This window comes from Macaca mulatta, chromosome 1, assembly GCF_049350105.2.
Source record: "Macaca mulatta isolate MMU2019108-1 chromosome 1, T2T-MMU8v2.0, whole genome shotgun sequence".
Classification (NCBI taxonomy): domain Eukaryota; kingdom Metazoa; phylum Chordata; class Mammalia; order Primates; family Cercopithecidae; genus Macaca; species Macaca mulatta.
Window position 1 is genome coordinate 121,618,440 of NC_133406.1, and position 15,304 is coordinate 121,633,743.

A 15,304-nucleotide genomic window follows, 5' to 3' on the forward strand; every position below is an offset into this window, starting at 1 on the left:
GGAGATACATGGAAAAGTAATTCTACTCATTAGCTCCTTTTACTAACCCTGCTGATCACCTCTCTGATGTTAACACCTTTAGTTTTTATCACACAAGTTACAGTACAATTGATGCTACAATTTAGACATAATACAGATCCTGTCCTAAGGCCACTTTAACTGGAATATAGAGTAGGGATTTCCCAACAGTCTTCAGTCATCCACTTACGGATTATTTCTGCAGATAACTATTTTGTTATTTCATTCATAAGAAATAACCCTTAGGGATTCTTATCTTAGGTTCCTAGTGCTCAGACATGCTAAAACGTTTCTTAGCATCAATATTTATCATTCTTGTGATGTGTGGTTTTGCAGCTGTACCGTGTGAGAATGAGCATACTATATTTAATACAAAAGGCAAAAATAAAAGAGTACTTTGGTTTGAAGGATATACTCAATAGCTGAACTAGCTGCTGCTGCTTTAGATAGTTTTGTGACTTTAAGTAGAACTGCCAACATTTGTTCTTAGGTTGCTCCCTCTAACTGTTGCTACCTTGGCTCCATCCTGTGATTGTTGAAAAGGAGCTTCATAAATAAATGTGTAATGTTGCTGGCATGTGTTGTGAGACTCTAGGATATTATTTCTCACCTTCTCAACATATTTCATGGTGGACTTTGAGTTTTAGAGAAGCAGTGACCCCAGTGAAGTAGTTCCGCAAAAGAGCTCTGATTATTCCAGACTTGGCAAAGCTCCTGGCAAGATCTCAGTGTGAGAAACCAGAGGGGAGCTCACAGAATTGGCTGGCAGGTGGCTCTGGACTGGTGTGGGATAATAATGGAGATGCAGGCTAAAGCCCATGCATGGAGTAGTTTGGTCAACGTGAGAAGGAATAGCCAGTGAGTGGAAGCACTAAATAAGGGTATGTCTTTTCCAGCAGCACTGAGTTTCTGGCTTGTGAAATCATGTCAAATAAAAACCAAAATAAGTCTATAAAAGTACCCCAAACGTGAAAGAGCCAAACTGATTTTCCAGTCACAAACAGAAGAATTTGAGCCAGTTGGCTTAGACCTCAAGCAGTTCCCTATAACTCTAATTAAACGGTTCTCTTTCTCAACTCTAAAAAGAGATCTAGTAGTTTTTCTAAAAAACGCAGACAAGGAGGAAAAGAAAATTTTAAAATATTATTCACTAGGTATTGTTTATGAATTTTGTCCCCAAACCTCAATCTAAGGAGAAGACCAAGATGTTGATTTAGTTTCCCCATCTCTACTTCTCCCAGGTTAATGAATCATATTTTTGTAGAATGAGGATGGGATTTGGAGAACGAAGTTTATATTATTAGTTGATTCCCCCCATACCCAGCTATATCATCCCTAAGAAGGATTATGAAAAATCAACCAAAGTTTATTTAATCTTATAACTATGTTTAGCCTTAGTATGGTGTTACCTGATTGTGCCAGCAAGACTAAATGAAGCCCAAATGCTCCCCACCCTCGTTACTAAACAGAGCAACACATTACTAGGCTCTCTTTTCCTGGCTATGACTAAAGCATTTTCACCCAGCCCCTAACACGTTGTCTTTGGCGCATAGGTGGGGAGACTGAAATCTGAGCATAATTGACTCTCAGTCTGCAAGTCTCATTTTCTTGGCTCTGTCCCATAGGCACCCCACTCTCATCTACTGCCCCTCCACCACTCTCTACTAAACTTCCCACCATCTCTATACATATTAGAGTTTCTGTAAATTCACACTTTCCATCTTAACAGCCAGGATACACAAATACTTTCCAATTGACACCAATCTTAGAAAGACTTTTTTTTAACTGAATGGAAGGAGTAAAAGTTGCAAAGATGCAAAGACTGAAGCTTAAGACTTTTAAGACTCAATTGGGATGAAGATAAATTTCCTTCCCAACTATATAGCTATCACTACACTGGAAGTGGCTGGCTTTTTGATATGCCCTCTTTGCATATAACTGGGACTCATACAATACTGAAATTATCAGAAGCTTGTTTTGGGGTTGGAGAAATGTCTGAACCTGGAGTGAAATGCTTGGGTATGTGACATGGTATCAGAGTTTTCTTTGAGAGCTCCACAGTGAAAGCCAACATTAAATGTTATTATTATTATTATTATTACTTTTGCCATAGGCTTTCCATGTTCAGTTCTGTATAGATCAAAATGCTAATGGAATATTCATCAAAGATAGTCATGGAATCTAGGACCTGCATATATAGGGTTGACCCAAATATATTTTGAACCATTATATTTTGACTCAAGCTACCACTCAGAAGCCTAAAATATGTACTGTTCTGATGCACCGTGCTAGGGAATGTTTTTGAATGGTGGTGTAGAAAGAGAGCAATTTGAAGGAAAACGAAAATCAACAAATACCAAGAGATATACAGTAGGCTGAACTCACACTGTCTCACAGAGTCTGTAAATGTCCTAATTCTGAGTGATTTATAGTAAGTTTTCTCTCTCCCTTCAGCTACAGTTTCTAGTAGAGAAATTCTTCCATTCTGGGATTAATAAGATCACTGGGTTATCCTTATTCTCATATTTCACCCCTTTTGATAGAATCCCTCTGCTCTGAGGTTTCCTACTGGAATTTCTGATTATGCCAGCTCTGTTATTTGTCATTTTCAGAGCTCTACTAATTGGTGAATATTGTGCCTTCCTCCAGGTCACATACAGTCTCTGTCATCAGGGCATAACTACTCTTCCCGGACACTTAAACTCACTAGGGAAGTCTGCCCTTTCCCTGTAGTTGTTAGCAGTTCCCATTCTCTGTCTTGTTTTGCATGTTGCCTACCTTCAAAGTGGACTTCATATCCTCTTTAGATCTTGTTCCCTAAAGGAGACTAGCCCATCCTCTAAGGGTCATTGCCTTGGTCTCCAGGCCACTTAAGTAGCTGGCTCATATCTTCTTTCTCTTTTCTTACTTAATGTTTCTCCAGCTAAGTAAATTTGTGGTTTTGGAAGTACATGTAGAATTTGGCCAGCCCTATCCTAATGATTTCCAAATCTATTTCTCTAATGTAAATCTTTCCCTGAATTCCAGATCCATATACTTGGTGTAGCACATCTTATTAGTGCCTTACTTATATCCTCTTGACATTAATCTTCAACATGCTGAAGGCTACTTACAGAAAACACCTGCTACTCTCCACCTGTGAGCTTATTTTTCTTGCTGGAGGAGAATGTTTGTCTTACACACAGGGCAAGCTAGCAGAGCTGAAGGAGTTAATGGCTCTGGAAACAATTTTCAGTGATGATACAGATTTGTTGGATAACAACACCAGTGTCTAACCCCATGGTTATGGTAACTCTAAGGTATATCCTATATTGTCCTCTAGCGTTACCACTGGTGCAAAACTTTAATTTCCTTGACTGCAGTGATGACTAGCTTGACCAAGAACATTTTATAGGCTTTATTCCCTTCCCCATCTTATTTCTCACTAACCTGTTGGTGTTTTCCAGGACCACCTCCAAAATAAATTACTGGTATTGAAATTACTGTCTCAGAGTCTATTTATGAGATAACTCAAAGTAAAGTGTCTAGAAAACATGACTTTTCTATCTGACTGTTCCACTTACAACTGCCTTAATAATAACTCATCCAAACAACTTATCTTCTACATTCAAAATGTTTTACTTCCTCTATTCTTAACTCTCTATCCATCAAGTCACCCAGGCCCAAATTCTCACACTTCAAAGACAGTTTGTCACAAGTTCCATTAATTCTACCCTGAGAATATTTCTCAAATCTGTATCTTCCTCTTCATCCTCACTATCACTATTTCATTTCAGGTCTTACCTTCTCTTCCCTGTGCTCTTACATAATCAGTTAGTTGTTCTCTTTGCTTCCAGTTTCAATTTTGGAAATGAAGAAGATGACAATTTACAATGACTTTCAGGCTTTTGGTGGTCATAAGAAAGGCAATACAGAATGGGTAGAAGGCTTAGAAAGAAAGATGTTAAGATTATTTTCATATATGTTGAATTTGAAGAGTCTACAAACCACTAAAATAGAAATCTCCAGAAGTTCAGTTGAATGGGCCATGAGATCATGGGAGTGTTCTTCTTTAGGAAATATATGTACATATTTGAAGCCATGGAAATTTAGTAAAGCATGCAGAATCAAAAAGAAAATAACTAAAGGCATAATTTGAGGAATGCTAAATTTTAAGGATAAACAGAAGAATAAGATCTAGTGAAGGAAACCTAGAAGGGATAATACGAAAGACATGAAGAAAACCATGATAGAGGAGGAAAATAAAAGGCTAGAAGGCAGAACATCTCAGTGAGACCTTCCCTAACCATTCTATTTAAAACAATAGTCTCTCCCCACTACTCAGTTCTGATGCCCCTTCTCTGTTTTATTTTTTTCCAAAGTACATTTTACCATCAAATATATATAGATATTAAATTTTAATTATTTTTATCTTATCTCACCAGAATATGGACATAGTTTTTGTATTTTTTCTGTTTTGTTATTCTCATTATCTGAAATATTTCCCGACAAATAGTGAGCACTCAGTAAATATTTGTGGAATGAATGAAAATGAGGGAGCTGTTATTCCTGTTTAATGGTGTCCAGAGGTTGATTAAGATAAATTCAGAAAAGCAATGGTGCTTTTGTGATTAACAGGACACTAGTGACATTTATCAGAATAGTTGTAAACTGAAGCATTAATGTAGTGAATTGAAAAGTAAAGTTTGGAAAGCATTGAGATTGACTCCAGACCAGTGCTTCTCTAACTATCTATGGTAAAGAATCAATTTGTTGCAATTTAGTATGTTTGTAAATTACAATAAAAATAAATTACTAAGAACATTATATTATATAAATATTATATAAATATTATATAAATATAATTATATTGAACAAAATATAAATACGTATAAAATATAAGCTCCTCTAGCATTTTTTCCTAGATCACCAAGCCTCTGTTCATGTTTTTAGCCTTCTTTTCTCTCAGTGATCACTTTCTTCCATGTGGATATATAGTTTTTGGCATAGTATTTTATTTATTTTTATTTTTTGAGATGGAATCTCACTCTGTCACCCAGGCTGGAGTGCAGTGGTGTACAACTCGGCTTACTGCAACCTCCGTCTACTGGGTTCAAGCAACAGTCCTGCCTCAGTCTCCTGAGTAGCTGGAATTACAAGGTGCCTGTCACCACACCAGCTAATTTTTTGTTTGTTTGTTTGTTTGTTTGTTTGTACAGACGGAGTTTCACTGTGTTGGCAGGCTGGTCTCAAACTCCTAACCTCAGGTGATCCACCTAACCTGGCCTCCCAAACATTTGGGATTATAGGCATGAGCCACCACGCCCGGCCTGAACATTATTTATTGAATATAATTTGCTTTTCTCATTGGATTGCATAGTCAACTTTGACAAAACTCAAATGACCACACAAGTATGAGCCTATTTCTGGGATTTTTATTCCTTTCAATTCATTTATTGGTCAATCTTTATACTAATAAAATACTGTCTTGATTATTCTAGCATTATAATATGTCTTGAAGTGAAGTAGTGCTTTATCCTACAACCTTGTTTTTCTTTTGCAAGGGTGCTTTGCATACGTTGTTTGCTTTCTCACATAATTTTTTTTTTTTAGATTTTTTTTTTATTATTATACTTTGAGTTCTAGGGTACATGTGCATAACGTGCAGGTTTGTTACATATGTACACTTGTGCCATGTTGGTGTGCTGCAACCATCAACTCGTCAGCACCCATCAACTCGTCATTTACATCAGGTATAACTCCCAATGCAATCCCTCCCCCCTCCCCCCTCCCCATGATAGGCCCCGGTGTGTGATGTTCCCCTTCCCGAGTCCAAGTGATCTCATTGTTCAGTTCCCACCTATGAGCGAGAACATGCGGTGTTTGGTTTTCTGTTCTTGTGATAGTTTGCTAAGAATGATGGTTTCCAGCTGCATCCATGTCCCTACAAAGGACACAAACTCATCCTTTTTTTATGGCTGCATAGTATTCCATGGTGTATATGTGCTACATTTTCTTAATCCAGTCTGTCACTGATGGACATTTGGGTTGATTCCAAGTCTTTGCTATTGTGAATAGTGCCGCAATAAACATATGTGTGCATGTGTCTTTATAGCAGCATGATTTACAATCCTTTGGGTATATACCCAGTAATGGGATGACTAGGTCATATGGTACATCTAGTTCTAGATCCTTGAGGGATCGCCATACTGTTTTCCATAATGGTTGAACTAGTTTACAATCCCACCAACAGTGCAAAAGTGTTCCTATTTCTCCACATCCTCTCCAGCACCTGTTGTTTCCTGACTTTTTCATGATCGCCATTCTAACTGGTGTGAGATGGTATCTCATTGTGGTTTTGATTTGCATTTCTCTGATGGCCAGTGATGATGAGCATTTTTTCATGTGTCTGTTGGCTATATGAATGTCTTCTTTTGAGAAATGTCTGTTCATATCCTTTGCCCACTTTTTGATGGGGCTGTTTGTTTTTTTCTTGTAAATTTGTTTGAGTTCTTTGTAGGTTCTGGATATTAGCCCTTTGTCAGATGAGTAGATTGCAAAAATTTTCTCCCATTCTGTAGGTTGCCTGTTCACTCTGATGGTAGTTTCTTTTGCTGTGCAGAAGCTCTTTAGTTTAATGAGATCCCATTTGTCAATTTTGGCTTTTGCTGCCGTTGCTTTTGGTGTTTTAGACATGAAGTCTTTGCCCATGCCTATGTCCTGAATGGTACTACCTAGGTTTTCCTCTAGGATTTTTATGGTATTAGGTCTAACATTTAAGTCTCTAATCCATCTTGACTTAATTTTCATATAAGGAGTAAGGAAAGGATCCAGTTTCAGCTTTCTACTTATGGCTAGCCAATTTTCCCAGTACCATTTATTAAATAGGGAATCCTTTCCCCATTTCTTGTTTCTCTCAGGTTTGTCAAAGATCAGATGGCTGTAGATGTGTGGTATTATTTCTGGGGACTCTGTTCTATTCCATTGGTCTATATCTCTGTTTTGGTACCAGTACCATGCTGTTTTGGTTACTGTACCCTTGTAGTATAGTTTGAAGTGAGGTAGCTGAAGTGCCTCCAGCTTTGTTATTTTGGCTTAGGATTGTCTTGGAGATGCCAGCTCTTTTTTGGTTCCATATGAACTTTAAAGCAGTTTTTTCCAATTCTGTGAAGAAACTCATTGGTAGCTTGATGGGGATGGCATTGAATCTATAAATTACCTTGGGCAGTATGGCCATTTTCACGATATTGATTCTTCCTATCCATGAGCATGGTATGTTCTTCCATTTGTTTGTGTCCTCTTTTATTTCACTGAGCAGTGGTTTGTAGTTCTCCTTGAAGAGGTCCTTTACATCCCTTGTAAGTTGGATTCCTAGGTATTTTATTCTCTTTGAAGCAATTGTGAATGGAAGTTCATTCATGATTTGGCTCTCTGTTTGTCTGTTACTGGTGTATAAGAATGCTTGTGATTTTTGCACATTAATTTTTATCCTGAGACTTTGCTGAAGTTGCTTATCAGCAGCCAGAAGAGAGTGGGAGCCAATATTCAACATTCTTAAAGAAAAGAATTTTAAACCCAGAATTTCATATCCAGCCAAACTAAGTTTCATAAGTGAAGGAGAAATAAAATCCTTTACAGAAAAGCAAATGCTTAGAGATTTTGTCACCACTAGGCCTGCCCTACAAGAGACCCTGAAGGAAGCACTAAACATGGAAAGGAACAACCGGTACCAGCCATTGCAAAAACATGCTAAAATGTAAAGACCATCGAGGCTAGGAAGAAACTGCATCAACTAACGAGCAAAATAACCAGTTAATATCATAATGGCAGGATCAAGTTCACACATAAAAATATTAACCTTAAATGTAAATGGACTAAATGCTCCAATTAAAAGACACAGACTGGCAAACTGGATAAAGAGTCAAGACCCATCAGTCTGCTGTATTCAGGGGACCCATCTCACATGCAGAGACACACATTGGCTCAAAATAAAGGGATGGAGGAAGATTTACCAAGCAAATGGAGAACAAAAAAAGCAGGGGTTGCAATCCTAGTCTCTGATAAAACAGACTTTAAACCATCAAAGATCAAAAGAGACAAAGAAGGCCATTACATAATGGTAAAGAGATCAATTCAACAGGAAGAGCTAACCATCCTAAATATATATGCACCCAATACAGGAGCACCCAGATTCACAAAGCAAGTCCTTAGAGACTTACAAAGAGACTTAGACTCCCATACAATAATAACGGGAGACTTCAACACTCCACTGTCAACATTAGACAGATGAACGAGACAGAAAGTTAACAAGGATATCCAGGAATTGAACTCATCTCTGCAGCAAGCAGACCTAATAGACATCTATAGAACTCTCCACCCCAAATCAACAGAATATACTTTCTTCTCAGCACCACATCGCACTTACTCCAAAATTGACCACATAATTGGAAGTAAAGCACTCCTCAGCAAATGTACCCGAACAGAAATTATAACAAACTGTCTCTCAGACCACAGTGCAATCAAACTAGAACTCAGGACTAAGAAACTCAATCAAAACCGCTCAACTACATGGAAACTGAACAACCTGCTCGTGAATGACTACTGGGTACATAACGAAATGAAGGCAGAAATAAAGATGTTCTTTGAAACCAATGAGAACAAAGATACAACATACCAGAATCTCTGGGACACATTTAAAGCAGTGTGTAGAGGGAAATTTATAGCACTAAATGCCCACAAGAGAAAGCAGGAAAGATCTAAAATTGACACTCTAACATCGCAATTAAAAGAACTAGAGAAGCAAGAGCAAACACATTCGAAAGCTAGCAGAAGGCAAGAAATAACTAAGATCAGAGCAGAACTGAAGGAGATAGAGACACAAAACACCCTCCAAAAAATCAGTGAATCCAGGAGTTGGTTTTTTGAAAAGATCAACAAAATTGACAGACCGCTAGCAAGACTAATAAAGAAGAAAAGAGAGAAGAATCAAATTGATGCAATAAAAAATGATAAAGGGGATATCACCACTGACCCCACAGAAATACAAACTACCATCAGAGAATACTATAAACACCTCTATGCAAATAAACTGGAAAATCTAGAAGAAATGGATAATTTCCTGGACACTTACACTCTTCCAAGACTAAACCAGGAAGAAGTTGAATCCCTGAATAGACCAATAGCAGGCTCTGAAATTGAGGCAATAATTAATAGCCTACCAACCAAAAAAAGTCCAGGACCAGATGGATTCACAGCTGAATTCTACCAGAGGTACAAGGAGGAGCTGGTACCATTCCTTCTGAAACTATTCCAATCAATAGAAAAAGAGGGAATCCTCCCTAACTCATTTTATGAGGCCAACATCATCCTGATACCAAAGCCTGGCAGAGACACAACAAAAAAAAGAGAATTTTAGACCAATATCCCTGATGAACATCGATGCAAAAATCCTCAATAAAATACTGGCAAACCGGATTCAGCAACACATCAAAAAGCTTATCCACCATGATCAAGTGGGCTTCATCCCTGGGATGCAAGGCTGGTTCAACATTCGCAAATCAATAAACATAATCCAGCATATAAACAGAACCAAAGACAAGAACCACATGATTATCTCAATAGATGCAGAAAAGGCTTTTGACAAAATTCAACAGCCCTTCATGCTAAAAACGCTCAATAAATTCGGTATTGATGGAACGTACCTCAAAATAATAAGAGCTATTTATGACAAACCCACAGCCAATATCATACTGAATGGGCAAAAACTGGAAAAATTCCCTTTGAAAACTGGCACAAGACAGGGATGCCCTCTCTCACCACTCCTATTCAACATAGTGTTGGAAGTTCTGGCTAAGGCAATCAGGCAAGAGAAAGAAATCAAGGGTATTCAGTTAGGAAAAGACGAAGTCAAATTGTCCCTGTTTGCAGATGACATGACTGTATATTTAGAAAACCCCATTGTCTCACATAAATTTTAAAATGAGCTTATCAAATTCTACAAAAGGGTACTGAGATTTTATTTGGGATTGCATTGAATCCATATATCAATTAGGGGATAATTAGCCCTCCATTTACTGGACTTTTAAAAAATTTTTCAGAGAAATATGTTTTAATTTCCTATGCATAGGCCTCGAATATCTTTTGTTAAACTTTTTTTTTTTAGTGTTTTGTGGTCTTTGGCACTATTAAAGGAGATCTTTATTAAATTATAATTTCAATTATTTATTGCTGGTATATAAAAATATAACTGGTTTTGTAAATAACCTTGTATCCTGTTACTTTAAGTGCTTTTTCTGCATCCTTTGAAATGATCTTTATTGTTTTTTATTCTATTAATATGATGAGTTACATTGATTTTCAAATGTTCCATTTCTGGGAGAAACCTCACTTGGTAATTAATAAAATATTCTCATTTTTACATCTTGCTATATTCACTTTGCTATGACTTTAGTGTTTTTATACCTATATTCATGAGAGCCATTCTATTCTTTGTAGAATCATTGTAACATTTTTTTTTGGAAAAGGGTCTTGCTGTGTCACCCAGGTTGGAGAGTACTGGCACCATCATTGCTCACTGCAGCCTTGAACTCCTGGGCTCAGGCAATCTTCTCACCTTGGCCTCCTGAGTGTCTGGGAGTACAGGCATTTGCCACCATGCCAGGCTAATTTTTTTTTTTATTTTTAGTAGAGATAGAGGTATTGCTATGTTGCCCAGGCTGGTGTTGAACTCAAGCAATGCTGCTGCCTCAGCCTCCCAAAGTGCTCGATTACAGGCATGAGCCACCGTATGCAGCCATTGTCATTTATTTATTTTTTTTTTTTTTGAGACAAAGTCTCGCTCTCTTGCCCAGGCTGGAGTGCAGTGGCGCGATCTCGGCTCACTGCAAGCTCCGCCTCCCAGGTTCATGCCATTCTCCTGCCTCAGCCTCCCGAGTAGCTGTGACTACTACAGGTGGCCACCACCTCACCCGGCTAATTTTCTGTATTTTTTAGTAGAGACGGGGTTTCACCGTATTAGCCAGGATGGTGTCGATCTCCTGACCTCATGATCCGCCCGCCACAGCCTCCCAAAGTGCTGGGATTACAGGCGTGAGCCACCACCCCTGGCCTGTCAACTTTTAATAGTAGTGGTATGCTGGCTTTATAAAACAAGTTGGAATATTTCTTCCTAATTCTGAGAGTTTTTGTAAGATTGGTGCCATCTGTTCCTTAAATATAGAATTTATTAATAAAATAATTGGACCTACAGTTTTTTCTGCGGGAAGGATTTTTGGTAACAAATTCTTCTTTAATAGGTCTAGAGCTATTCTGACTCTCTAAGTCTTGGGTCTGTTTTGGTAAGTTAAATTCTTTTCAAGAAATTTTTCCATTTTTATTTTAAATGTATTTATTTTATTGACACAAGTTTTTCATAATGTTCTCTATTATACTCTGTGTGTGTAGAATCTATAGTGATAATCTGTCTTTTATTCCTAATAGTGGTAATTCGTGCTTCTCATTCTTTTTCCTTTTTTTCCCATTTTTTCCCCTAGTCTAGCTAGGGATTTTCACTCTTGCTGATCACTTTAAACAGCCAACTTCTGACTGTCCATTTTCATGTATTTGTTTTCCATTTGGTTGAAAATAGAATCATAATTTTAATTTTATTGATTATCAAATAATTCATTACTTTATTTCATTTTTTATTTTGGTTACTTTGCTCTTTTTTTTTAATAGATGATTGAGTGGAAGCTGGCTTTTCCTTTAAATATGATGTTTAAAGACATACCTTTCCTGTTAAGAACCGTTTTAGCTACACCCTACAAATTTTAGTATGTTGTATTTTCCATTATTTAGTTTCAATTATTTTCTACTTTTTTATGATTTCTTTATATGACCCCTAAGTCATTTAGAAGTGTGTTATTTCAAATTTTTAAAAGATAATTTCAGCTTCCATATTAGATTCACAGGGTACATGTGCAGATGTGTTACATGGGAATATTGAATGATGCTGAAGTTCGGGGTATGGATCCTTTCACCAAGATAGTGGGCATAGTACTCAATAGGTAGTTTTAAAAACCCACTTTCTCCTCATTCTCTTATAGTTCACAGTGTCTGTTGTTCCCATGTTTACATCCAGGGGTGCTCAATGTTTAGCTCCCACTTATAAGTGAGAGCATGTGGTATTTGGTTTTCTATTTCTGTATTAATTTGCTTAGGGTTATGGCTTCCAGCTCTGTTCATGTTGCTGCAAAGCACGGGATTTTATTCCTTTTTATGGCTGCATAATATTCCATGGTGTATATGTACCACATTTTCTTCATTCAACCCACTGTTGATGAGCACCTATGTTGATTCCATGTCTTTGATATGGTGAATAATGCTACAATTAACAAACACACATGTCTTTTTGGTAGAAAGATTTATTTTCTTTTGTATATATACTCAATAATGGGATTGCTGAGTCAAATGCTAGTTCTGCTTTAAGTTCTTTGAAAAAGCTCCAAACTGCTTTCCACAGTGGCTGAACTAATTTATATTCCCGCCCAGAGAATATAAGTGTTCCTTTTCTCTGCAGCCTCGCCAGCATGTTTTTTGACTTTTTAATAATAGCCATTCTGACTGGTGTGAGACAGTATCTCATTATGGTTTTAATTTGCATTTATCTGATGATTAGTAATGCTAAGCATTTTTTCATATGTTCATTGGCCACTTGTATGTCTTCTTTTGACCAGTATCTTTAGACATTTTGCCCATTTTTCAGTAGTGTGATTTGTTTTTGCTAGTTGAGTTCTTTAAGTTCTTATAGCTTCCTGATGTTAGGGCTTTGTTGGATGCATAGTTTGCAAATATTTTCTTCCCAATGTCCAGAATGGTATTTCCCATGTTTTCTTCTAGTATTCTTACAGTTAGAGGACTTACTAAAGCTTTCAATCTAGCTAAAGTTAATTTTTGTATATGGTGAAAGACAGAAGTCCAGTTTCAATTTTCTGCATATGGCTAGCCAGTTGTCCCAGCACCATTTATTGAATAGGGGTTTCTTTCCCTATTGCTTATTTTTGTCAACTTTGTTGAAGCTCAGGTGGCTGCAGGTGTGTAGCTTTATTTCTGGGTTCTTTATTCTGTTCCATGGGTCTATGTGTCTGGTTTGGTACCAGTAACATGCTGGTTTGGTTACTGTAGTTTTTTGGTATAGTTTGAAGTTAGGTAATGTGATACCTCTGGCTTTGTTCTTTTTGCTTTGTTAGTATTGCTTTGGCTATTTGGGCTCTCTTTTGGTTCTATATGAATTTTTAGAAGAGTATTTTCCTAATTCTGTGAAACATAACTTTGGTAGTTTGATAGGAATAGTGTTGAAGCTATAAATTGCTTTGGAAAGTATGGCCATTTTAATAATATTGATTCTTCCAATCCGTGAGCATAAAATGGTTTTCAATTTGTGTCAACTATGATTTCTTTCAGAAGTGTTTTATAGTTTTCCTTGTAGAGATTTTTTGCTTCCTTGGTTAGATGTATTCTTAGGTATTTTATTTTTTGTGGCTATTGTAAATAGGATTGCATTCTTGATTTGGCTCTCAGTTTGAACATTATCACTGTATAGAAATGCTACTAATTTTTGTACACCGATTTTGAAACTTTGCTGAAGTTGTTTATTAGTTCCAGGAGCCTTCTGGAGGAGTCTTTAGAGCTTTCTAGGTATAGAATCATATCTTCAGTGAAGATAGATGTTTGACCTCATTTTCAATTTGGATGCCCTTCATTTCTTTCTCTTGCCTGATTGCTCTGGCTAGGACTTCCAGCACTAACTTGAAAAGGAGGTGAGAGCGGGCATCCTTGTTTTATTCTAGTTCTCAAAGGGAATGCTTCCAGCTTTGCCTATTCAGTATGATGTAGGCTGTGGGTTTGTCATAGATGGCTCTTATTATTTTGACATATGTTTCTTAGATGCCTAGTTTGTTAATGGCTTTTATCATGAAGGGATTTTGGATTTTATGAAAGACTTTTCTCATGTCTATTGACATGATCATATGATTTTTGTTTTTAATTCTGTTTATGTGGTAAATCACATTTATTGATTTGTGTATGCTGAACCAACCTGGCATCCCAAGAATGAAGCCTACTTGATAATTGTGAATTAACTTTTTGATGTCCTGCTGGAATTGGTTTGCTAGTATTTTGTTGAGGATTTTTGTGTTTATGTTCATCTGTAGTTTTCTTTTTCCATTGTGTCTTTGCCAGGTTTTTGTATCATATCAGGGTGATGCTGGCTTAATAAAATAAGTGAGGGAGGAGTCCCTGTTTGAATTCTTTGAATAGTTTCAATAGAATTGATATCAGTTCTCAAATAGTTTGTATTTTACTAGAGATCTTATTGCTAATTACTTTCTAATTCAATTCCATTGTGGTTAGAGAATATATTCTGTTTCAATCCTTTTAAACTTATTGAGACATATTTTAGATCAAAGTATATAACCTATCTTGATATATATGCTACATGCAATTCAACATTTATATTCCATAGTTGTTGAGAGTAGTCTTTTATAAATATCAATTAGGTTAAGATAATTAGTAGTGTCATTGGGATCATCAATATGTTTATTGATTGTCTCAATCTATACATTGTTGGGAGAGAAGTGTTAATATTATTAATTATGCTTATGAAATTGACTATTTTTCCTTTCAATTCTGCCAAATTTTTCATATATTCTGAAAACCTGTTATAAACTGTGTATACATTTATGATTGCTATGTGCTTGAATTCACCCTTTGATCATTATGAAATATTTCTTTTTGTCTCTGGTACCACTGTTTGTCTTGATGTCTATTTTTGTCTGATATTAATATACCGACTCAGCCTTCTTATGCTTACTATGTGCATTTGCATGGTCTGTCTCTTCCCATCCATTTACTTGCTTGGAGTTTTCATCTCTCTGCTAACATTACCTATCTGTTATCGCATATTACCTACTTTTTCTAGCAAAGCCCTTATTATTTTAATTATATTAACTCCCTGATAATTCCAACATTGGTGTCATAGCTGTGTCTGGTTCTGATGATTGCTTTGTCTCTTCACACTGTGTTTGTTCTTGCATTCTGGCATGTCTTGTAAATTTTTAGTTGAAAGTTGGACATGTATTGGCTAATAACAACTAAATTAAATCAGCCTTCAGTGTGAGGATTTATGGTAATCTGACTAGGAGCTGGGCTGTAGTTAACATTTGCTATAGCTATAGGTGCTAGAAGCTTCTAATTCCTCTAGTGTCCTTATACTATATTTGTTTCGCCTCTTGACTTTGAGCTTCCCTGAGTATTTCTCCTCAGAATCTGT

At 36.7% G+C, this 15,304-nt stretch overlaps 1 long non-coding RNA gene across 1 annotated transcript in view; it reads left to right on the forward strand.

The window, feature by feature from the left end:
- The window catches only part of LOC144337771 (uncharacterized), an 81,005-nt gene that overhangs the window by 38,094 nt on the left and 27,607 nt on the right, over positions 1–15,304 (forward strand). The window lies entirely within an intron of this gene.